Raw genomic sequence first — 24,869 nt, forward strand, 5'->3', positions numbered from 1 at the left:
CATGAAAAGTTATTTCAACTGAATGGCATACATAACTCCTACAGTGTAGACAGTTGCTATTATTTGTTCACTTCATCAAAATGCTTTTTTAAATTCTTGCTACATCTGTATTACCAGGTCCTGGAGAAACCAAGGTGAAAGAGGCCCAGGAGAAGCCAAACCCTCTTTGCTATTTCTAACAAAGGAAATGCCATTCTTGCCACTAACTCTTGGAATGATTTCCAAGTTCTCTAAAAATAATTTAACCTGTGTCAAATAGCTGTCTCATCTGGAAAACTCAATAAATGAGTGTAGAAGTTAGAAAGAGTAGGGGAGGGAGTTAGGTGTTAAACTGAAATGGTATATCCATTTGAGATTGAGGCATGTGAGATTGAAACTCCAAATTAGCCAGCACGCTTCCATACATCTGCTCACTTTTCTTTAAACTTGAGCTATATTATTGCAGAAAAGCATAATAATCCCCACTCTGATCTTGCATTTCAAGGGAAAGAGCCTGAGCCATTACAGTGCAAGCACTTTTATGAAAGGGTATTATGGGTGGATGAATTTCTTTTAGAGTCAGTACTTCTGCATTCAAAGGGCAGATTATACAGGGAGGAAAAATGACAACAGTAATATAAATCATTTCTTCCCAATGACAATGACTCTAATTTGACCGTGGACTTTAGCTTGACAATGACTCTAATTTGACCGTGGACTTTAGCTTAAAGAAGGTATGCCTAGTAAATCATGCTTTATTTTAAACAGTAGTTAAATTCTTTAAAATTTTGTGCAAATTATTTCTTGGAAGCCAAATCACCCTTCACTGTACATGAATAGCTTTTTTTTAGGTAGAAAGCTCAAGTAAATCCTTATAAAAGTAAAAAATAAAGCCTTATTTATTTATTCAGAAATGTGGGTCAATATATATTATTTTCTTAATTTGAAGCATTCTAACATGGCAATTATTAAAAATGAATTTTAAAATTCAGCTATCTGATTTTCTAAATCTAAAACGGAATTTTCTTGCTATTAAATTATTTAAGATAAACATTTATTAAATATTGGTCCACAAATGAAATTGCATTGCTTGTAGTGATTTTCATACATCTGTCAGCATCCTCAAGTAGAAGGACTGGACAATATTTTGGAGGGATGACTTACCCTATGACTATTAACTTTCACAGGGTACAGCTTGAATCAAGATTCTTCAAGGTGGCCAAAGGTAAAAAGGAAATGTTTCGGAGTTTAAACATTTCTCTATTTTCTTTTTTTGATATGAAAGACAACTTGAAACATTGTTGTAAAGAAATGAGGCTACAGTCATTTGCATTTGTTCCTGTTGACTGTTTTAAGGAGGAAAGTGAAATTCAATTTGTCTAACGGGTCATGTGATGGTACAAGTACAGGCACATGCTTTGACTTTGCTTGCCCATTCTCCTAATTTGTTTTAGACCTTGGGGTGGGAAAAGGGGTGAAAGAAGATAATATATGGACCGCCTGACATTTGCCAAGAACTGTGCTTAACATTTACACATGGCTTCTCATTTATAAAAAGTTAAGCAATATATAAGGAAACAAATTTAATCAAAAGAAATCTTACTCTTTTTTTTCCCCCTGCCAAATCTAGATTTCTTGTCTGTCTTAATAGGAGATAATATCTCTAGTAAGGAAGAGAAACATAGTTTCTTGATTCTTTTCTTTGTAATCACTGTTTTTTTAAGTATCAAAATAAAGGGAGTCCAGCAGTGGATGGCAGCCCAGTGAGAATGATGCTTTAATATGTCTTATTCTCTTTGCAGGTCCGATGGGGAAGCTAAGAGAAGCTTTAAAAAAAATCAAGGAAAATGAGCAAGTACTCAGAATACTCATAGTTTTCAACTGATTTGTTATAGTTTAAATGAATTTAAATAAAAACATAAAACTTTAATTTTAAATACTGCAGGTAGAGAAAAAAGGTAAGATCATCACGGCTCTTTTAAGATTAAATCTTAAAAAGTTACTTATCAAATCCTTCATGTAATTTAAAAATATCAAATTTGGCATGGCTGCCTATTATAGATAAGCCATATATCCGTTAAATGTACTGAGATATAGGAAACATTAAGATGAGAAACCATACTGAATTGATAACGCCAAGAATTTTGTATAAATCCTTCAATCAATTCTATCCTAAATCAGTTTTGGTTTAAAAGCTACTCTAGGAGTACCTGAGTGGTGCAGTTGGTTGGGCAGCAGACCAGACTCCTGGCTTTGGCTCCAGTGGTGATCTCAGGGTACTGATCTCAGGATCATGAGATGGAGCCCCATGTGGGGCTCCATGCTCAGAATGGAGTCTGCTTAAGAGTGTCTCTGCCCTTCCCCTCTTTCTCATACTCTCTCTCTAAAGTAAATAAATAAATCTTTGGGAAAAAGCTACTCTAGGCATTATGCATAAGTCAAATATCTAGTTATGCAATTTTACTATTTTCTATTTTTATCTCAGTAAAGCATGGATAACAGGAATAACATTTCCAATCAAGAAAAGTGTTGTTTCTAATGTGAATTAACCAGCAGTTTGAAATTTTATTTTATTACTTTTATTTATTTTTCATTTTTTAAGATGTTATTTGTTTATTCATGAGAGATACACACAGAGAGAGAGGCAGAGACATAGGTAGAGGGAGAAGCAGGCTCCCTGTGGGGAGCCCAATATGGGACTCAATTCCAGAACTCTGGGATCACGACCTGAGCCAAAGGCAGATGTTCAACCGCTGAGCCACCCAGGCATCTCACCAACAGCTTGAAGTTTTAGATATTCACTAATTACTTGAAGTCAAGAAATACAATAATATTTATCATTGGATCTTCCTTGGACTTATCACAGGGCTCATGCTTACAAATGGCTGTAGAGCCAAACTGAACTGAATGAGCAATCTGGGTGAAGATTACCAATGTCGATTAAAAACATGATTCCCAGCAGGCCCTGCTATTTGGGAATTCTGTGTGTCCCAGAGCTGGCTAGGAACTTGTCTTGATCCCTTCTACTCACTTTTTTCCTGTCTGCTGACCAGTGATGGGGAGAACACCACTAAACATTTTGATGATTCATTATAAGTGTGCACGTCATATTTTTACACTGATTTTTATGTGGCTAAAGTCTTAATAGTCTCCCACACCAAAAATCATGTTTGAAATTCAATACATTAGCAATCTGAAGCAGACTTAGCTGTGAAGCAGGATACTGAGAATAAATAGATGAAATTCTAGACATTTCTAAAGAGGATCCAGCTACTTAATAGCCACTGAGGTCTTCAGTGAATAGGTGTGAATATCTCAGTGCAGTCCAACCTGAACTGAAAAGCAGTTCTTACTTCCAAATTTAAATACCGCCTGTGCATATAAAAAAAGAGAGAGAGAGTTTTATTTATTAGTCCAAAATGTTACTATGATTGGGATCTTGGAAAAACATTCCCTATTTCTTGGGCATGTTCTTCAGCAGAAGGCAGTTGGGAAGCGTAGAGAGAAAGGAACTTATACTTGGAAGCCATAAAGTTGAGACGTCCTGTTTTTCACCTCACAACAGGCAAAGTTGGGCTGAAGATAGTTGAGTAAGTACATTTCTCTGCCAAAGTTAAGATGATGAACCATGGGTGAACCCTGGCAAAATTCTATTCACCCACTGAAAAGCTGTATTTGGTTGTCCAGGATCGTCCAAATCATTTTCCTCACAGGTTGGGCCCATTCTCTTCCAGGGGCAAGTGCAGCTCCCATCACAAGGGGTACGGTGAGCTCTGTGGATACAGTGGCACTTGGGAGCACCGTCAGGTCCAAACTGGCCTGACCTGCATCCTGGGAGGGAAAAAATAAAAATAAAGGCAATTCCAATATGCTTTTTATCACACAGTCTTTTTACTACTGTTTCTTGGAACTGAATAGGATAATGATAGACTTGTAAAGAATTCTGGTTAACCATGTGGTATCTTTTTCCCATGCTAGAATGTTATATAATAAAAGTAAGGACTTTAATGGAAAACAGGAGGAAACTGGGAGTGTCAAGGAAGGTAGTGACAAAATTGAAAAGAAGAGAAGGTAGGACAGCAACGTACAGTTTTAAAGTGCCTTCTCAGAATTAGATTATTCAATAGAGCTTATAGCGGTGGCATTCTGAGGGAGCCAGGGAAAATGGATTAGTTGTCTTGAGGTCAGAACAAGGCAACACTCACTCAGAATACACAATATATGAAATTTGTCTTTAAGTTGAAAACACAATTATTTGAGCTTATGTTGTTGAAAATGAAATAGCTTTAAATTCAACTCTTTCATCTCTTAAAATATGTCAAAAGGACCATAGATCCCCTGTGTACCCAACTCCGCAAAATCCTGCTATGTGTAGTAAAGGGATATAACTATCTTTAAATCGAATTCCATTGTGCTTGCAAAGAGTAGAGAAATAAAGGGAAAGGATTAAAAAGTGTTAGCTTCATCAAAATAACTAAACATGGACTAAAAGGAGTGCCACAAGCATCACACCCCAGTCTGGGTGCTTGGTGTTAGTCTGATATCCGACAAAGAATTAGCAGAGAATTAACACATTCTGTGAGTTGAGGGAGAAAGCCCTACCTAGCCCAGCCTGTGGAAACAGAAAATAGGTTCATATTTCCTAGTCACTCAGGCAAGATGAAAATTAACTCAATTTACCAATATTTAAGGACCAGAGAAATTTAACTTGCAATAATAAAGTTGCCTGGCTCTATGTGGTTTATGAATAGGGTCCTAATACATTATTTCAGTTGGTCCTAACATTTACTTGTGAGGTAGGCAAGGCTGTGAGACAAGCTCTCTCATTTAGAGGCAGATAAACCAAGGTTTGGGATAGCTTGAGAAACCTTCTTAAATGTTATATCCCAGGTAAATGGTAGGACTGGATTTCTAAGTTCTCATCTATTGCTCATTACTCATTCTGCACTACTGTGTACAAAGACAAGGTATCAAGTGTGTGTGTGTGTGTGTGTGTATATGTGTGTGTGTATGTATATCTATATACATATATATATATGAAAATGAAAATAAGAAATTAAAAAGCTGGGGCACCTGGGTGGCCCAGTCTGTTAAGCAGCCGGATTCATGGTTTCCACTCAGGTCATGATCTCAGGATCATGAAATAGAGCCCTGAGTTAGTCTCCGTGCTCAGCAGGGAGTCTGCTTGAGATTCTCCTCCCTTTCCCCTCTCCTCCCCCAACAGCTTCTCCCCCTGCTCCATGTGCTCTCTCTAAAATAAATAAATAAATAAATAAATAAATAAATAAATAAATAAAATCTTTAAAGAAATAATAAAAATAAAAATAAATTAGAAAGCTGGAAAAGAGAAAAAAGAAAGATGGAAAAGTGGAAAAATTAGAAAAATTATAAATGTGTGTAATATATAATACACACATATAATTATAAATATGAAGATACAGGTATGACAGCAAATTCTAAGTCTGCGGGCAAAATTCTGTTAAACATTTCTTTATTGCCTCAAAATTCTCTTTGCTGGGTTTATCACGAGCAGTTGGATTTTTTTCCCTCTCTTGGACAATGAAGATAGGTTAAGAGGTGGTTTAGCTTTCTTGTCTCAATGAATTAATGAGTTAGACTTTAACTGTGGTGTAAATGGAGACTTGGAAATCAATTTTGCAATTAGTTACTTTTACAGAGCAATTCAACTCCTTCCTAAAGGTACAACGGGTAGGTAAAAGGAGCCTTGGAGGAGAATGCAAATGCTGCTCTGAAATGAATCTCTTCTTTAAAACTTCAAACTTTATAAAATAATTTTTAAAAATCTGTGTCATTTCAAATTTAAACTAACATACCTACTTCTGCCCAGTGTGTGGGAGGATTACTTGGTTTGGTGGTAAGACTTAGTGCTCTTGTTTGAAAAGGAGTTATGAATCAGGATCTCTCCTGCGCGGTTCAGAATCTGATTTTAATTTATAAAAATACCACATTTTCATGTTAATAATGATGTGTATTTAAGACATCTGTTTGAATGTCTGCAAATGTTAATTTACCAAGAGGGTGGGGAAATAATCCAATAAAAAGCTGTTACATTCTTTTATGAATTAACATTATGGCTGTTTAATAGGGCCTTTACCAGAGTTCAAATTAAAAGGAGGTCTTTTATCTTTATAGTGCCTGCATAGACACAGCTGCTCACAGTTAATATCACAGATGAACTGTGCCTAATTGAAAATAAAAATGCAAATAAAAGACCCTGTAGTACATCTGTGGAGGCTGTGTGTACCCCCAAAGAGCCCATGACAAGAGGGGCCTTGAGGTGACCACTGAAAATGGACACATTAATACACATGATCTATTGTCACGTGGTAATTTATTTGGGGGATGAAAGAGCCTATGTGATGCAAGAATTTAGTCCAAAAAAAGTCCAGAGAAGTGAGCCTTTAATTTCCAGCTTCTCCATCAGTTCTCTTGGTTTAGTGCCTAGTGTTAGGCCACTGCTGAGTGCTGTCCAAGAGAATTTTCTGCAAAGGCAAAAATGCTCTATACTGCACTATGAAACACGGTAGCCACTAGCTCTGTGTGGCCACTGAGCACTTGAAATGTAATGCCTGACTGAGGTGAGTGTTATTTTATATTTTTCAAGAGTTTATTCATTTATTCATGAGAAACATAGAGAGAGGCAGAGACACAGGCAGAAGGAGAAGCAGACTCCCCGCTGAGCAGGGGAGCAGGATCAGGACCCAAGCCAAAGGGTGGTGCTCAACCACTGAGTCACCCAGGTGCCCCCCCTTGGGCAAGTTCTTAATCTTTTTGTGCTTTAGTTCTTTCATCTATAACATGGAAATGGTGAGAACTGTAAAGCATAAATTAAAGTGCCCAGCATATATATGCATTCAATAAACACTAGTGGTTTTCTTCAGTATTTAGATGAAACCACAAATGCTACAAGCATTCTTCCTTTATGGAGCATTTCATTGGTGACATGGGTACTGTGGCTTCACCAAGATGTCATGTAGATGTTTATTCTGACATATTTAGTTTAGGTATGACAAGGTTCAGGTACTTTCATCTACCATGACTCCATGAAGAATGTTGAGAAGCCAGGATTCCTTCAACAAAAATTTGCTAAAGACTATCATATGCTAGACCTTCTCCTAAAAGGCAAATAAAAGACTAATAAACACTGATTCAGCTCACAAACTTATGGTACCATGAAACACAAGGATTAGATATTTAAATGAAGAAGCTTTGCAAAAAAAAAAAAGCAGTGTCCAGATCCATTAACTCCTGAGTTGGAAGATTCCATAAGGTTCCAAGTCAGTCTATACCCCCTGACCTTATTGTACAGGTCTGTGAAAAGGGAAGAAAAATGGCTAGTAAGGCTAGAACACTCTTGATGAGCTACTGAAAGTTCCTTATTCTGGCCTATGTATCAATATTCACACATACAGTATCGTCCACTAATAGCATCACCCAAAATCTGCAACCAGACTGCCTGGGCTCAAATCTTGGTTCTGCCACTTATTACCTTTCTGTGCTTCAGATTCTTCATCTGTCAAATAGGAATAAACAGCAACAACCTCATACAGTGATGGTAAGAATTAAACAAATACAAGCAAAGTGTTTAAGATGGGGCCAGGCATTTTAAAAAAGTAGCTTTGCTTGCTATTTCTCAGAAGCAAGGTGGGGGTGAGGGAGACGGTGCTGGGTAAGAAGCACTCTCCTATAGCCTGGGAAGTTACTGTGGTTTTCTCAGCTATATTGAAATTCCAAATTACATAATCATAGATTAGTGCTGGAAATGATCTTAGCAATACACAGCTTCAACTCTTCTTTTTGGCTGTGAGGAAAGTAAATTCTAAGATTAAACACTCTACTTTGGGTCATAATCCGGGGCAGGGTCAGTCCTTCAGGGTTATCGTGAAATGAATAAAACCTTTTCATATAGTAAGCATCCATGAAGTCAAATAGCAAGAGATGAGTCAATTCAATATACTTTTTCCCCTTCTTAGGACAGTCCCTGAAGAGTTAGCACTTTACATTCTAGGTCATTCTTCCTGCGGGTGGAAAGGGAAATAAAGGATAAATCTCAATTTACAAAGATAAGTGGGAGCTTGTTCCCAAGAACATTATCTGGATTGTACTCTAATTGTCTTAATTTTAATTATTTCTCTGAATATGTTTTATGATTGGAGTGTTTAACTGCATCACTCTGAGGTACTTAGAACGTGCTCTCTCTTGGTTGTGGTGCTGGTTTGGGGTGCCTGTGATATAATACCTACATACTCCAATTAATCATGCTAAGGCAAAGTGCCAAGCAGTGGTGGGGCAATGTTCTCTAATTGAGTAATGTTTTTAGTACGGAAATGTCTATATATCTCCGTGTAACCCATGAATCAGGGATGTCATGAGGTGCCTTGGTTCATACCAGTATCACATCTGGCTCCGGTTTTCCCAGAACCATGCTCCAGCTACTAGGTGGCAGGATCTTTCTCCTTCACAGTTACAAAGTTGATGGCAATTGTCTCCTAAACATTCCAGGGGAACACTCTACCAAGGAAAGAGAAATGCTGAAAATTTAACCCTTTGAGCTCTCATTGATGCACCTAAATTGATATTTAAGATACAATTTCCTCAAGTAGCAAAGTGGGATGGTAAAATTATATTGGTTGGTCAGAAGAAGAGAGGGAAGTTTTGGAATTCTCAGAAAGAAGTTGTATTGTATATGTGATTTCACATCAGGTCTTAAAATGGATTTATTTTGACAATGGTTTATATCTGTTAGAATGTGTGCAAGGTTTTGAAGATAGGAATTTTAAGGAAGGAGACTGAGTCCACCGGCTGTGTATTTTAATATTTTCCTTATAATGAAAAAAAAAATTTTCCTTAAAATGTTATTTATTTTGTATCTCTTCAGAAGACTGAAAGCTTCATGTTTTATATTCCCAGATTTTTTTTAATTAATTTTTATTGGTGTTCAATTTACCAACATACAGAAAAACACCCAGTGCTCATCCCGTCAAGTGTCCACCTCAGTGCCCGTCACCCATTCCCCTCCAACACCCACCCTCCTCCCCTTCCACCATATATTCCCAGATTTTAATGCAGAAACAGGCACATAACAAGTGCGCATTATCAAATCACTAAATAATAAATGAATAAAGGATGGACAAGAAATATCATATATAAGACTCTAGTGATGTGAGGATATGATATGGGACTAATATATGAATCTTTTTTAAAGGCAATAACTATAGTTCACATACAGTCAAATTATTACTATCATATCATCATCATGGTTGTAACCATATGCATAAGAGTGTACATAATAAGTGATAAATTGGACTTATAGTTGTCTACTGAGAACTATGTAGTTTGGCACTGTTTTTGGATTAGGTTGACCAGTCTTTTAGGATTTTACAATATTTTATACCAAACTGAGTAGCCCGAATTTCCACCTCTTATCCCTTCATCCACATTCATGGCTGCCTCTACTTTCTTGTGATAAATGCCTAATTCCCATCTTTAAATGGTTTTTCATAAAGCCCTTGTATTTATTTCAATACCATTGAATACAGTACAGCCTTTTAAAAACATTTAAGAACATATTTTTCATTCAGAGGGAGGTTCTCTGTCCATTGAAGACTAGCAGCTTAGTCTGCTTTGAGATATTAACCAATTTCATTTATGGGAGGCAAAATATTTTGATGAATCAGCAGCAAAATCAGAAACAACTACTATATCAACACAGGATGATTTCCTGTCTCTTTAATGTCCAAGTCAGAAGTTTAGGTGATTATTCCATGTTTTCAATTTGAGTTTACATTTTTGCCCTCAGAATGAAAGATCTCACAGTCATGCAGAATTCCCACATGCCTAAAAATGCCCCGGCCATACCTTTTTCACACTGGCTGCCATGGAAACCTGCTGGGCAAATGCACTGTCCACCTGCTACATCACAACTGGCTCCATTTTTGCTGTCACAGATGTGAGCACAATTCAAGCCATAAAATCCAGAAAGGCATGCTAGAAAATGGAAATGTCAAAAGTGTATTTTGGTTTTAAGAGTAAGTAAAGGGAAAATTAAAGGACCTGCTCTAAGTCATTTTTTTTTCCCCAGGACCAAAGAAGGAGATGAGAAAAAAGAATTGGAAAATAACAAAAGGTTATTAGGACATGAATATTGACATTATTTTAGTTATATAAGTAAATGAATATATGAAATGCCATTCTCTATAAGTAGTCTAGAAAAAACCATAAGAAATTGTAAAACATCTTCAAGTAGATAAAATTTACTTGCTATGAGGTGCTATATTCCTACAAAGACTTCATCAAAGCCCTCTAATACCCTAAATACCAAAATGATGTTTTCAAACTTCAGATTCAGGCTAAATTCAGTGAGAATGTTTTTTTCAATTAAATTAAGTAAATAAGAGTATCTGTGGAGGGTGATTCATATAGCTCTTGATAGTTGAAGTCCTGGAAATGTATGACTGTATGACAAAGGTGAGTAGGAGAAAAGCAGGGGAGGAAAAGAAGAGGGAGAAAGGGAATAAATGAGAATATAGTGTATATATAATATATAGTAGGTTAGCATATTATGAGGAAGTTAAGTTTTAAAGTCAGTGAAATTTAATATTTGGAAAATTTCCTTAGATGGACCAAAAAGTACAATATAGAATTTTTTTAAGAAGTCCAGTATAACCTGTTTCTCTTCCAGAGTTGGAGATGATCAATATTTTTGCTGTGGAACATCCGAAGAAGTACTTGGTTTACATTTAGAGACTATGTAATCCAAGCAAATGCATTTCCTTAAAGGCTAAAATTGTCATCTGCCCAGAGAGCTGCTCTGAGAGAAGATTTGGCCTGAGAGAGGTGTGTGAGAGCTAAGCGTGACTGCAGAGAAAAGATTGCCATTTCCTATCTTGAGTTTTCTTAAAGGCTAGGCTTACCACTCAAGAATGGGAAGGGGATGAAATTCCCTCACCCCTCAATTATCCATATTCCATCTCCCTCCCTCCCTCCTTCCTTTCTAGAGCGCTCTCTCCTCTTTCTTTCTATCTCTGTGTCCTCCACCCCTCTTCTAGAGTTGGTTTTGCCTAGACTCCATGTGTATGACACTTGTCCAGCGTGCACGAAATTACTCAGAACAGATTCAACATTAGGAAAAACTTATAATCAGGAAGAAGAAAAAGAAAGTAAAACCAGAAAGGAAGGGACGCCTGGGTGGCTCAGTGGTTAAACGTCTGTCTTTGGCTCACATGATCCTGGAGTCCCAGGATTGAGTCCCACATTGGGCTCCCTGCATGGAGCCTGCTTCTCCCTCTCCCTGTGTCTCTGCCTCTCTCTCTGTGTCTTTCATGAATAAGTAAATAAAATTTAAAAAAAAAGAGATAAGGAAATTTTATATAATTTATATTTTCCATTTTTTGATAGCATGATAACTCTTTTTTTTTTTTTTTTTTGCATGATAACTCTTTAAAAACATAAATAACAGGGACACCTGGGTGGCTCAGTGGCTGAGCATCTGCCTTCAACTCAGGGCATGATCCTGGAGTATCGGGATCAAGTCCCACATCGGGCTCCCTGCATGAAACCTGCTTCTCCCTCTGCCTGTCTCTGCCTCTGTGTGTGTGTGTGTCTCTCATAAATAAATAAATAAATAAATAAATAAATTAATAAGATCCAGTGTAGGGTTTCTTCTGTTTGTTCTTATATAATCATTACTGAAAACACAGAAAAAATCAACTATTCTTTTTTTTAAAATATCTTATTTAAATTCAAGTTAGTTAGCCTGTAGTGCATTATTAGTTCCAGGGGTAGAATTTAGTGATTCATCAGTTGTATACAACACCCAGTGCTCATTATATCAAGTGCCCTCCTTAATGCCCATAATCCAGTTACCCCATCCCCCCCCCCCCCCCACTCACCTCCACTCTCACAACTCTGTTTGTTCTCTTTGGTTAAGAATCTCCTTTGGTTTGTTTTCCTCTCTGTTTTTATCTTATTTTATTTTTCCTTCCCTTCCCGTCTGTTCATCAATTTTGTTTCTTAAATTCCACATATGAGTGAAATCACATGGTACTTGTCTTTTTTTAACTGGCTTATTTCGCTTAGCATAATACCCTGAGTTCCATCCACATCGTCGCAAATGGCAAGAGTTCATTCTTTTTGGATCAGTAATATTCTATTATATGCATATGTGTGTGTGTGTGTGTGTATATTATATATATTATATATATATAATATCACATCCTCTCTACCCCTTCATCTGTAAGTGGACATCTGGAATTTTTCCCTATTTTGGCTACTGTGGACATTGCTACTGTAAACATTGGGGTGCATTGAATCATTATTTTTGTATTCTTTAGGTAAATACCTAGTGGTGAAATTGCTGGGTCATAGGGTAGCTCTATTTTTAACTTTTTGAGGAACTTCCATACTGTTCTCCACAGTGGCTGCACCAGTTTGCATTCCCACCAACAGTGTAAGAGGGTCCCCCTTTCTTTGCATTCTCACCAACATCTATTGTTTTTGAGTTAATTTTAGCCATTCTGACCAGTGTGAGGTGGTATCTCCTTGTAATTTTGATTTGTAAATTTCCCTGATGATGAGTGTGATGTCGAATATTTTTTCATATGTGTGTTAGCCATTTGCATACCTTCTTTGGAGAAATGTCTGTTTATATCTTCTACCCATTTCTTGACTGAATTTTTTGGTTTTTGGGTGATAAGTTTCGGCTTGATAAGTTCTTTATAGATCTGGATACTAGCTCTTTATCTTATATGTCATTTGCAAATACCTTCCCCCATTCCATAGACTGCCTTTTAGTTTTGTTGATTCTTTCCTTTGCTGTACAGATGCTTTATGTTGATGAAGTCTCAGTAGTTCATTTTTGCTTTTGCTCCCTTTGCCTCAGGTGATGTATGTAGTAAAAAGTTGCTACAGCTGAGGTCAAAGAGGTTGCTGCCTGTGTTCTCCTCTAGGAGTCTGATGGATTCCTGTCTCACATTTAGGTCTTTCATTTATTTTGAATTTATTTTTATGTGTGGCATAAGAAAGTGGTCCAGCTCAATTCTTCTGCATGTTGCTGTCCAGTTTTCCCAACATCACTTGTTGAAGAGATTGTCTTTATTCCATTGGATATTCTTTCCTGTTTTGTCAAAGATTAGTTGACTATATACTTGAGGGTCCATTTCTGGGTTCTCTATTCTATTTCACTGATCTGTATGTGTCTGTTTGTGTGCCAGTACCACACTATCTTGATGAGTATAGCTTTATAATACAGCTTGAAATCTGGAATTGTGATGCCTCCAGGTTTGTTTTTTCCAAACATTACTTTGGCTATCCAGGGTCTTTTCTGGTTCCAAATTTCAGAATTGTTTGTTCCAGCTCTTTGAAAAATGCTGGCATTATTTTGATAGGGATTGCATTGAATGTGTGGATTGCTTTGGGTAATATAGATATTTTAACAATATTTGTTCTTCCAGTCCATGAGCATGGAATATTTTTCCATTTATTTGTGTCTTCCTCAGTTTCTCTCATAAGTGTTCTATAGCTTTCAGAGTACAGATCTTTTACCTCTTTGCTTAGGTTTATTCCTAGGTACCTTTTGGGGTTTGGTGCTATTGTAAATGGAATCAATTCCTTGATTTCTCTTTCTGCTGCTTCATTATTGGTGTATAGAAATGCAACAAGCTCCTGTGCATGGATTTGATATCCTGTGATTGTGCTGAAATCCTGTATAAGTCCTAGCAATATTTTGGTGGAGTCTCTTGAGTTTTTTACATAGAATATCATGTTGTCTGTGAAGAGTGGAAGTTTGACTTCTTTCCTGATCTGGATACCTTTTATTTCATTTTGTTGTCTGACTGCAGAGGCTAGGACTTCTAGTACTATGTTGCACAACAGTGGTGAGACTGGACATCCCTGTCTTGCTCCTGACTCTGAGGAAAAGCTCTCAGTTTTCCACATTGAGGATGATACTAGCTATGTGTCTTTTTCATATGACCTTTACGATGCTGAAGTATGTTCCTTCTATCCCTACTTTCCTGAGGATTTTTATCAATAAAGAATGCTGTATTTTGTCAAATGCTTTTTCTGCATCCATTATGATCATATGTTCTTATCCTTTCTTTTATTAATGTAGTGTATCACATTGATTGACTTCTGGATGTTGAACCATCTTTGCAGGTCAGGAATAAATCCCATTTGGTTATGGTGAATAATCTTTTTAATACTGTACTGTTAGATCTGATTAGCTAGTATCTTGTTGAGAAGTTTTGCATCCATGTTCATCAGAGATATTGGTTTATAATTCTCCCTTTTTAATGGGGTCTTTGTCTGGTTTTAAGATATTGGTTTATAATTCTCCTTTTGAGTGGGGTCTTTGTCTGGTTTTAGGATTAAGGTAATGCTGGCTTCATAGAATGAGTTTGGAAGTTTTCCTTCCAAAATCAACTATCTTTTATTTTCTTTATTTTAATTATATATAAAACTGGGCCCATAAATATTGCTTTGCTCAACTTTTAAAGTTCTCTAAATAATACTATTATTCTCCCAGCCTCTCTGGCTTAGAGCTTTAGAGCCATCTTTCATTCCTTCATTTTCCTCATCTCTATGTCCAAATCAATTGCCTAATACAGTCAATTGTTCTTCCAAAATAATCTTCTGCTCATTCATTTCCATTTTTATCCCAGTCTACATTTTTAAAATCCTAGACTATCATTAAACCTTCTCACATAGACACTACTATTTTTTGACTATTTGACACTAATGACTACTACTATTGACACTGATGACTATTTTTTTCCCAATACTCAATAAATGTACCCACTTTACATATTTGTTTCACTAAAGTGATGTCTCTTGTCTGTTGGTAATCTTGGTAATCTTCCTCAATAACCCACTGCATGCAGGATGAAATAAATGTATGGGCCTGAAATAGATAATTTTTCCTCTCTTGTACTCTTACTCCAATTGTGAAAACAAAACAAACAAATAAACAAAAACTACAAGATGTTTGGTTTCATACTTTCTGAGCCAAGAAACCACAGAGTAATTGGCAAGAATTCTAAACTTCAAAAAGTTAATAAGATTTATTCCTATGAAATATGTTTGCCAGAGCCTAAAAACAAGTTGGAAGACATGGGAACAATTTTAAACATTAATATTATTTCAGAAGCTTAAAAAATTCTTTACTTCTAAATAATTAATATTTAGAATATTTGTCAAGCTTTTGCCATATGCCTTAGTGCTAAGTATTTACGTGTATCTTCTTATTTAGTCCTGATGATTATCTTTTAGGGATAATCTTTTATTCCTCATTCTACATTCGTTGACACTGAAACTTACAGAAGTTAATAGTTTACACATCTTTTATATGACAGATTTAGGCCTATAACTAACTCCAGAGCCTAAACTCATCTTAACTTGGGGCACTTGATGGGATGAGCACTGGGTGTTACACTATATGTTGGCAAATTGAACTCCAATAAAAATAAATTAAAAAAAAATAAATAAGCTCATCTTAATTTGTTAACTTGTCCATTAGGAATCCTTGATGTATAAAACAAATTATTGTGTAATTCTCCCTTTTCTTCATTTTAAATTAAAATATTGAGTCCAAATAAAGAAGTGATATAAATATGTTTAAGGAGAACTTGAAAGCAGATTTTTCAGAGTTCAGCCTAGATTAACATGAAATAAGAAGATTCCTTGTCTATATTTTACCTACAGGCAGCCAGAGGAAGGAGAATAACTTTGTTCAAAACACCTGGCAGCTGACTCCCCTGCCTGTGTCTACTCCAGATGATCATGGAACCATAGAATTGTTGTTTTTGGACAAGAGTTACAAAAAGAATGAACAAGTTCAATCACTGATTATGTTACATTCGTCAGCATTTAGAATGGAAATTAGAGCTATGACATCCATTTTAAGAATATACATTATATAATTAACAGTTTACTTAATTTTATATACTGTGAATGTATTATTTTATGATTTAAAGCAGTTTTTAAAGCTTAAACTTTGTCAACACTATAACATACCCACTCATTATCTCTGTTTACCATGTTCACAGTTCCTTCCGTGGTAACCTTAGAGGCACTCACAGTTTCCACAAAACCTATTGCAAACTCCACTGTTTTGGCATAAGCAATTAAAATGGCAGCGTGAGCCATAATAACCAGGATAACATTCTGGAAAAGAAACTACTAAAGCATTAGTTCTGGTTAAGACAACTGAATTTGTTGTAATGAGTTCAAAGACAGAAACAAACAGTGGAGTTGATAAAAAAAAAATAAAAGCAGATGAATCATTAACTAACTTAATCAAGACAAAAGCATAAATACACACTTTTTAAAAATGTGGAATAGCCATCAAAAAGAATAAATACAAAACTTACAGTACAAATAAATACAAAAACCCAAATGAAATCGAAAGTTATAGAAGACAACTTACCAGAATTGTTCCTATTTGAGGTAGAAAACTTAGATAAGCTAATTATATGTAAAATATGTATAAAGAAAATAAAAAGATAGTTTCTGAATTAAAACGACAGCAACAAAAGTCCCATCCGTCCTAGGTTTCACATGGAATTCTATAAACTTTTGTAGATGAGATTATCACCTTACTGTATATGCTATTCCAGAGCATTGAAAGGAAGAGAAATTTCAAACACATTTTATTGAGCATAACATTCAATTCCCAAACCTGGCAAAATACATAAAAAAACTAGAGTTAATTTTACCTATGAATACTGATGCCAAGTTTGTAGAAAATATAAGTACACAAAAAACAACAGCATATTATAAAGTAATATATCATGACTATCATAAACAGTAGTATTTATTCCAAGAATGTAAGTTCATTCAACGTAGAAATTCATTAATAAATTCATCATATTTATCAGCCTAAAAAGAAAAGTCATATTATTATTCCATAAATGCAGAAAATATACTTGAAAAACAAATTCACTAGGTGCCTGGGTGGCACAATTGGTTAAATGTTGACTCTTGGTTTTGGCGGGTCATGATCTGAAAACACGTAACACATCCTGAAGTGGCAGATGTGTAAGTGAGGAGGCTATCTTCTCTATTCCACCCAGTTGAGTGTCCGGAAATCTTCAGCCCCGGCTAGTATCTGAGAGAAGAGTCACTCACCTGAACCCAGTTAATCCTCAGAATCATGAGAGAATAATAAATAGTTTTAAGTCTCTAAGCTTTGGGATGGTTTCTTAAACATAGATAGATAACCAACCAGGTGGCAAACATACTATAGGCATAGTAAAAAGACAAAAGACAAATTTTCCCAAATTAAGGTGAATGATTCACAACAAACAGTTAATGTCTCATATAGATATGTATATCTGTATATACGCAGAACTTCTAATATTAGAGAAGAAAAGGCAACAACCCTATAGAAAAATAAGCTAAGGTTATGAACAATTTATAGGAAAAAATGTAAAAGATCCTGATCCATTAGGGAAGATGATAAGAATTTTCATAATAATAAAAATGGAATTAAAACTCCATTGATATGACATTTCTCACCAAAATTTTGGTTACATATTATTTTGATAAATCCGTGAAGAATAAAGCCATGAAGAAACAGGCATTCTGTAATTGCTCATCAGTAAGCAAAATGGTAAACCTCACAGGGAGAATTTTATAATACGTTGCAAAATTATATTTGTATTTACCCAATGACTCAGCAACTCTCGCATATGTTTGAAATGTTCCATATTAACAGTTTAAATGATAGAATCAAAAGTTAAAATATCCCATATTCCAAAATGCCAGAGAATTATCCAACTTGGAATTTAAAAAAAAAACTAATATGAACATGATGGTTCTATTTTTAAAGTACTGCTGTTATTCTGATTTAGTAATCCCACATATCACAAAATTGGTAAGAGTGGTTTTCCATGTGGGGCGCCTGGTGGCTCAGTCAGTTAAGCATTTGACTCTTGATTTCAGCTCAGGTCTTGATCTCAGGGTCATGAGTTTAAGCCTGGCATGGAGTCTACTTTAAAAAAAAAAGAAGAAAGAAAGAAAAAGAAAAAAGCTATTTTCCACGAATTAGAGAAAATATCCATGTTAAAAAAAAATTCCCTAAAAAATAATCTTCAATGTTAGATTTAGAAGGGCTGTCATTTCAAAGTGTCTTTAGCCTCAGTTCCAGATGGGAAAACCATATCATGGAGAGACTATGATGTTCCAAAGGCACAGAGCATTGTCTCAGGAATGCAGGAGTCAGCATATGGATCTATCCCCTCTCACTGCAAGGTGCTATCTTCCATGCCACGCTGCTAAATCTCCTGATGTTAGTTGAAAAGCACATGCATGTCACTTATGAATTTAAAAAAATTCATGGTGGTACATGATTAATTTTTTCTTAATGAAGTGAAGATGGGAGACCTCAGTTCCCAGAGTCCTCGTCTTTGTCCCTTGCAGCTGGACCCATCTTAATGTGAAGTGGCTCTGTCTGGGCCCGCATCCTCCACTCTGCCAAACTCAATGCCTCAGTGGTGGTTGAGGGTCTTCGGTAGCATGCCAAGAAACTCAAGCTTCAGCAAATCTGCCATCCACAAAGGTTTCAGGCTTCAACAGAGCTGGAGGGGTAATGGGGTTTAGGTCTCACAAGAGCTCTTTCACAAAAATTAATACTATTTCAGGGGTTTTAAAGATTTTCACGTGGTATTCTGGTAACAAGGTAACAAAATCAATATTAACATAACATTTGTTTTATTGGATATGGAGTCATAATTATAAACATCTTGCATGAACTTATTGGAAAATAGACTCTTCGCAGGTCTCTACTATATTTTATCAACCAATGGTAGTATGTCCTAGATTTTTGTTGAATAAAAGAAGATGATAATCATCTTAAGTTTTTCACAATAATTTCCTGTCCATCCAAGACCACAGGTACTGCTTCCATCCACAGGACTGCAAGGTCCACCATTTTCACAGGTACATTTTAGCTCACAATTTGGGCTACACGTTGTTTGGGAACATCCTACAGTAGGAAAAAAAACATATATATACCACATATATATACCAAACTGAATAAATGTCACATGAATATTTTTCTCTGTTTCAGATCATCGTAAGTATATAGCAAAAGCATAAGAAAATGTTCAAATTAAAGCAACTACTCAGATGTTACCTTAAGGTAGTAAGGACAATTGGTTCATTCATGTTTTCAATCACAATACACACTTTTATTGTGCTTATAACTACATGCTTGGTATCCTTTGGGAACTTGAGATGTTCTATCAAACAAGCAGAGGTCAATCCCAGATTGGCATAGGAGATTTTATATATTTGAACTCATAATTGATGAAGACAGACAAATAGTTTATTCCTTAATGTCTTTGTGCTGAAATCTGAAAAGCACTTTAGCCTACAGTGGTGGGTGACACACACAAAAAGCACTGTGAGGAGGAGGTAAGATACAAGTGAGAAAAGCCAAGCAGACATAAAAAAAAAAGATGGCGCCTTCATCATCAGGGGAAAAAGACTGAATGGAAAGTGCCCCCAGTAGGAGAATAAACTCTACTTACATTTAGTTGCTTTTGCCATGAGGAATATGGGTCCAATATAGCCAGCCAATATGATTTTTTTTTTCAGGAAAACTCAAAATCCATACTTTATATGAAATTATTTAATCTTTGAAAGTTGGCAACTAATTAAAATTGTTTTACAGCACTGTGGAAGCCAAAACTGTATCAGCCAATTCAAACACATTTGTGGCTAGATTTGGCCAAAGGCCTGTCATTTATACTTTCCAGTTTATAGTATTTTTACATAATGATATTTTCCACATGAATTATCTCATTTAATGCTTACAAATACCCCTCTGATGTGGGTAACAGTATTCTTATTTACACTTGAGAAAACTGAAGTCTAGCAACTTAATTCTTTCTCAGGCTTAAGTAGCCAGGAAAGATAAAAACTGGGATTCCAAACTAGGACTTCTGACTTCTCATCAACCATTCTTTCTATTCCAGCTAGCGGGAGAGACATTAGAGATTTTTTTATTTGCCCAAAGACATTGTTTAATACATAACAGAGTTCATACTTGAATTTAATCTGTATGACACTTTCTTTTCTGCCTCTACTTGACTTAACTTTAGCATCAAATAAAAGAAAGGTTTCAATTCTGTTTATTTAAAAGACAGTTACAACTGTATAATTAATGATGGAATCACCACTTGATTTAAAATATCAACCCACCAAAATTTAAATAAAATAATGAAATAAAATAAAATAATTTCAACCTGTATGCCTCTCTGGAGCCCCGCATCATGCTGTGTTTTTTCTCTTAACATTGGTTTTATTCCCTTTTAACATACACATAGCTCACTTATTAGTTATGTTCATTGTTCACTCTCTTCTCCACTAGAAAGCAAGTTGCAGGGCTGATATATATTTTATCCATATGTTCCATATGTTTAAAATGAGCATTGGCATTAAATAAATACTTTTGAATTGAGTGGATAAATGACTGAATATATCCAGAAATAGCCCATGCATAGTAAAGCATATATGTGTGTATCTCTCATCCTTTAACCCTTGTCTAACCCAACAGGTTAATATAGACATGTAATATTGTGAATTTTCCTTCTTCTATAAATAATATTTCCCAAATTCTTCTGAATTAGTACATATCATAGACCTGCCACATTGTTTTTTATCAGGTGCATAGGATTTATTGCATATAAAAAGATTTATTTTACCACATCACTATTGGTGGGCAAATAGGTTGTTTAAAATATTTTGCTACTATGAGCAACACTGTAATGAATATCTTTGTGGAAGTCTTTATTCATATATACCATTGTATCTGTGGGGTAAGTCACCAGAAGACTTTGAAATAAAATAATTTTAATTAGTGACAGTATCAAATTTCCTTACAAAGAGATTTGTAAATGTAATAAGGATTACCAATGTGCCATTTTCTTTAGACAAAATAGTATATTATAAAAATCTAAAGATCTAATTAATCTAATTACATGCAACTTTAATTTGGATTTCTTACATTATGAATGATGCTTATCATCTTTTCATAATATCTTTTGGTGTCATAGATTCTTTACTTACTAATGCATAAGAACACTTAGCTAATTAAAAAAAAAGTCATTTTTTTCCTTTTCTTCCATTTTTAAAATTCTGTGATACTTTGTATGTCTTTTATGCCTTGATTTTTTTTTATTTCTTTTAAGTCAACAGCATGGATTTTTTTTCTTTTATGGGCTCTGAATTTTTAACAAGATTTATAATATAGGTTTCCAAAACAACTTTTAAAAATATTAATTCCCAGAGTTTTTGTCATTATCTCTAAGTACTTTATACACTTGTAGTAATTTTGGTGAACCAAATTACTTCTATAAGAGTTACTTTTGTCTAGGTTGCTGGTCATTTGACTCAACATAACTTACTAATTAATTCATATTTTCCCTATGTTTTACTTTAGTCATTCCTCATTTTTACCTTAAATTTTTTTTCACTTATTTCATCACTCTTTATTTACTAACATAAGTATTTTGGAATATAAATTTTCCTCTATGTCCTGACGTGGCTTTGCATAATGGGATATGAATGTCCTTACTGCTGTTTTTAAATTTCTAAAATACAGTTTTGTTTGCCTTTTTTGAGTCATTGATTATTTAAGAAGGAGATTTCAAAATGCCCATGTAGTATAGGGTTGTGGGATTTTTCCCTAGTAGGGAGTTAGTTTTGTTATTAGTTCCTGTTTTACTGCTTTATGATCACAGAGTGCCATAGATCATACACTTCGGAATTGATTTGCTTTCTTTTAAAATTTTTGTGAATATTTCATGAATATTTAAAAAGATAAAAAAAATTTAGGGAACAGAGTTTGGATTATAATTAGATATACTTTACTAATTATGTTCAAACTTCTATAGACTTATTTTTTCCCTGCATGTGTGTATGTAGTTTTATTTGTATGAGTTAACATAAATGAATTGTGTTCTATTGATAAGCTCTTGCTATTTCTCCTTGTATAGCTTATGGCTTTTGCTTTATGAATTTTAATGCTGTGTTATTGGTTTTATACATATTTGTGACACTTCAATCCTCATTGTCAGTTTTATTCTCTATTATTATAACTGCCCTTCCCATTAGTTGCTTGTTGCCATAAAATTTAACATTGTTTGATTTGGTATTATGACTACTGTTTATTTTTCTCACATGTGTTTTGTGTGGTTGTAACCCATTTCTTACTTTCACTTTATTTTGGAGTCTTTTTTTCTAAGCTAATATAGGTGCTATTTCTCTCTTAGTGCTTCCAAGAATTTCTTCTTTAGTTTTTAGAAGTTTAATGTTGATATGTCTTTTGCAGATTTCTTTAAGTTTATCCTGTTTGTCATTCACACAGTTTCTTAAAGCTATAGGTTTATTTTCTTTTTGTCATTTTTAGAATGTTTTCAATCATTACTTCTTTAAATATTTTTCAGCCCTATTCTTTTTCTCCTCCACTCTGGGATTTGGATGACAAAAGAAATCTTTTTTAATAGTTCCACAGGTCCTTGAGATGCTCTCTCTCTCTCTCTCTCTCTCTCTCTCTCTGTCTGTCTTTTTTGTCATTTCTTTTCCCTGTCTATTGTTTAGGTTGGGTAATTTTCTACTGTTTTATATTCAAATTTACTGATCTGCCCCTCTGTCCTCTCCATTCTGCTATTAATCCCATTCACTGAGTTGTGTTTTGTGTGGCTTTTTTTTTTTCTTTTGACTATTATATTTTCCAATTCTCAAGTTTCTATTTGGTTCTTTTTTCTGCTTCTGATTCTTTGTTTTATTCTTATTCTATTTGTTTAAAATTTGTTTCATATATGGCCATAGTTGCTCATTGAAGCATTTTTATTTACAAAGGCTTATTTAAATTTTGATCTGATAATTTCATAATCAGTATTATCTGAATGTTAGTGTCTGTTGATTATTTTCTTATTCAGGTTGAAAGTTTCCTGGTTGTTGGTATGATGAATAACTTTTTAATGAAATGGGGATATTTTGAATATTATGATAGAAAATTCTGGATCTCATTTTAGCAGGTCTCCTATGATACTGTATTTGCAAGGAAAGAGGTTCATCAGATAGCATTCGCCACATATCCTGTAAGTGAAGGGGGGATAAATGTGCCTCATTCCTGCTGTGGCAGTGTTAAGGGTCAGGCTTTCCATGGGACCTCTCCCAGCACCTATCTGACAGAGGAGTAGAAGTGCCTCTTATGGCTCCCCACTCTCACCTCCACTGAGTGGCCTCATTGTTGTTTGATGGTTGTGAAAGTCCTGACTGTCCACTGGACCTCCTGTGACAGTCCCCTAGAATGAAACAGTGGTGTCTCTATACTGCCTGATGGGGGTAGAAGTTCACAGTCTCCACATAGTTTCCACTGACATTGCTAGGGCAGGGGATACATTCCAATCAGCCAGGGACGAAAGTCGCAGCACTTTCTCTCACACCATCCTGGTGCAGGGCAGGGGTACGTTATATATCCCTGTGGAGTCTGAAGGGTAGGCTCCTCACTTGGCCTTTGCTAGTGGGGTTGGAGTCAAGGATGCAGTTTTATTCTTTAGTGTTTGGAGAATTTACCAGTTGTTGTCTAAGAGTTCTCTCTCTTGCTTGGCCACCCTTTAACTTACCTTTTGTTTAGAGAAACCAGGCATATCTTGGACTTTTTTTTTTTTTTTTGTCTGTACCCATTGGCCTCCTAGGTTGCAGGTTCTCCACCACACAGCCCAGGATATATGAGTCAAAAAATGGAAACCTAAGTAAAGCCCCATTCTTGTTCCCTAGGTATCTGAAGTCCCTATAGAGTCTGCCTTGTTCTCTCCACATCAGAGATTCTTACGTTTGTTTTCAATATAGTGACTAGAATTTTTACTATTTAGAGGGAGAAATGTGGAAAAGTGAGTATATTCCATCTTTCTCTAAGTTAAGTCTTATAGATATAATTCTATAGAGATGCCTAGGTGGCTTAGTGATTGGGTGTCTGTCTTTGGCTCAGGGCATGATCTCAGTCCTGGGATGGAGTCCCCCACAGAGCTCCCTGTGAGAAACCTGTTTCTGTCTATCTCTCTGCCGAGCTCTGTGTCTTTCATGAATAAATAAATAAAATATTTTTTAAAAAGATATAATTTTATATAACTAAGGGACTCTTCTTTAGACAGTGAACATATTATTATATAACAATTAATTTCTTTATTTAGCATATATTGGCTCAGCAGCATGAGTGGTAATGGAATGAATATGTTTCTCCTTTTTCCTAATTTTTCTCATTCCTCTCCTCTACCTGATTTTAGTTGGCTGTTTTTATTTTTAAATTCTCAGCTCCAGCATTTTAAATTCCAGCATTTACCTTTATGCACTTAAACATGGTTATTGAGTTGTCATATTTAAACAAAATGTTTTGTCACAGATCTGTCCCTCCTTTTCTTCAATTTCTAATGAAGAAATACACTTTTCCTCTTCCATCTTCTCTTTCCTTCCACTTATGCCCATTTTGCTAAACTATCAAAATTGTTATAATATTAAATATGTGTATACTTATTATATCATGTGACCTTAATTCCCATATTTATTTTAAACTTAGCTCTAATAAAAATAGACTTAATACTCACTGATACTCTTTTTACCAGAGATTTTCCATTTATTACTTGGTTGCTCAAATTTATCTTCTACATTTTCTTCAAAAATATTTTATGGCTACATATCCTCAGTAACTTTTTATTATTAAAAATAGCTATTTATTTTCAGTCATACTATACTTGAATAATAGTTTAACTGTGTATAAAACACTTGAGTCAAATTTTTCTCAAGAACTTCATAGGCATTGATTAACCACATGCTAGCAATGGTTGTGATTATTGCTGTGAGCC

General features: G+C 35.1%; 1 long non-coding RNA gene across 1 annotated transcript; it reads right to left on the bottom strand.

Moving 5' to 3' along the window:
• Nucleotides 1-1,926: 1,926 nt before the first annotated feature.
• LOC121477609 lies at nucleotides 1,927-19,682 on the bottom strand. The gene is made up of 3 exons (XR_005984298.1): nucleotides 16,012-19,682; nucleotides 9,859-9,987; nucleotides 1,927-3,810 (listed from the first exon to the last, which is right to left on the bottom strand). It is a non-coding gene; the product is annotated as an uncharacterized LOC121477609 (long non-coding RNA).
• Nucleotides 19,683-24,869: the final 5,187 nt, after the last annotated feature.

Source organism: Vulpes lagopus, chromosome 17, assembly GCF_018345385.1.
Source record: "Vulpes lagopus strain Blue_001 chromosome 17, ASM1834538v1, whole genome shotgun sequence".
Taxonomy (NCBI): Eukaryota; Metazoa; Chordata; class Mammalia; order Carnivora; family Canidae; genus Vulpes; species Vulpes lagopus.